Source organism: Mustela putorius, unplaced genomic scaffold, assembly GCF_011764305.1.
Source record: "Mustela putorius furo isolate JIRA1106 unplaced genomic scaffold, ASM1176430v1.1 tig00000224_pilon_pilon_pilon, whole genome shotgun sequence".
NCBI classification, from domain to species: domain Eukaryota; kingdom Metazoa; phylum Chordata; class Mammalia; order Carnivora; family Mustelidae; genus Mustela; species Mustela putorius.
In genome coordinates this window covers 13,570,205-13,571,838 of record NW_025421321.1, presented here as the reverse complement: position 1 = coordinate 13,571,838, position 1,634 = coordinate 13,570,205, and the positions used below count along the sequence as shown (strand labels likewise).

Below are 1,634 nucleotides of genomic sequence, written 5' to 3'. Positions count from 1 at the left end.
AAACACATAAATAAAGGGTGTGGTCCACTGATAGGAGAGTTTCTGTGCTAACCTTGTATGTTGTACAATTCTAAGGTAAACAGAAGCTGAGAGCTCTCCTTGGGAAAGCGTCTGAACATTTAGGAGTAATCCTGGCAACACGGCACACAGCTTCTGTAAGAGAAATCAGCCCATGCTCATTCCGGCTGGCCCCAGCCCTATACTAGGTTCAACGGAGAAGATGAAAAGAAATGGTCTTTGCGCTTAGGGCTCTAGGAAAATTCTATTAGCAATAATCGGGCCTTGGATAAACCTCATTGGCTACGATACTGCCACTGCGCAAAGCTGACTCTAGGAAAATTCTAGAAAATAATTTGCGTTGCACTTGTGAGGTAGCACTGAGATCCCAGGCTTTGCCTCCAATCTCATTGGCCTCAAAACCCAACTGAGACACTCAGCACCTGTGTGATGTTGGGAAAGTTACTTAGTCTCCCTGACCCTGTTTCTTTACCCATGAAGGAGACAACTCTACCTCAGAGCGTTGCTATGCATCCTTGAATAAATGAGTTTTATTTGCTTTTGGATGTTAAGCAGAGAGCCTGTGTGGCACCATGAGTTGAGCAGTGGAATTCACTTTTCCAAACCTCTATCGTCTTCTATAATACGGTGATTACTCACATTTTTCTTCAAAAGGTAAGTTGGGTGATTTAAAATTAAATCTAATGAACCTGACACATACAAGGGGGATCAATAAATCCCTCCTGCTTCCAGCCTCTACTCAGGTTCTTTCTGGATTTGGCACAAAGAAGGCGGGGGAAAGAGGTCAAGTTCACAGCCAGGTGTCTTAGGAAGATTGGGTGTGGATATTAAATCCTGGTCTCCTTGGATGGAATGGGAGGGGTGTCTCAGGTGCGGGTACTGGGAGGGAGTTTGGGCCCAGGGAGGGATTATGTTTTCCATTACCCAAACATCTCTGATTTCAGCCTCCAATTTTGGGAAGCAAAATAATTTTGGCCCCCCACACAGTATCTGTCTCTGGAACTGATTATCTGCTTTGTTAAGTTCAGAGGCATTCTGATAAGGGTAATTGAATTAGGCTTCTCAGGGCTCCTAGAAGCAGGCTCGCTGCCACAGTAGGGGGTCTCTCTGTCCGGGCCCCCTCAGCTGCAGGCTGTGGTCACGGAGCGTGCTCTCCTGGGGTGCCCAGTGCCTTTGGCTTTGCCTTTGAAGATCTTTCCAGAGATGCCTCTCCACCCTGTCCATCCTCCCAAGACCCTCCATGCTTCCCTGGGGTTCTGCCCTGAATCTGTTCCCAGCCCACTTAGGAGGCCTCTGGAGGGCTGGGGAGCCTTCCCTTGAGGCAGAGGAATTTCTGGAGGTCAAGGAAAAATGTCTGCCAGGGCACAAAGGGGCAGGAGGTTAAGGTTCAAAAGAGGTTGACCTAAATTTTTCCCACTCCTTGTCCCCACAATCTTGTCAGGACTCAGCCCACCTGAAAGGACGAAAGTCCAGTTGTTTGGAAATATTGCTATGACAGCAGCCATTCAGGGTTTCAAGAATCAGCAAGCTGCAAAAGAAAATTTTATCTGAACCCCCCCAAATATGATTCAGCCCCCCACTTCTCACACTTCTCCATGGTCTCTACTCCCCTCCCC

At 47.8% G+C, this 1,634-nt stretch overlaps 1 pseudogene; it reads right to left on the bottom strand.

Annotated features, from left to right (window-relative positions):
* Nucleotides 1-207: 207 nt before the first annotated feature.
* On the bottom strand, nucleotides 208-326 carry LOC123391409 (annotated as a pseudogene).
* Between the last annotated feature and the right edge of the window lie 1,308 nt (nucleotides 327-1,634).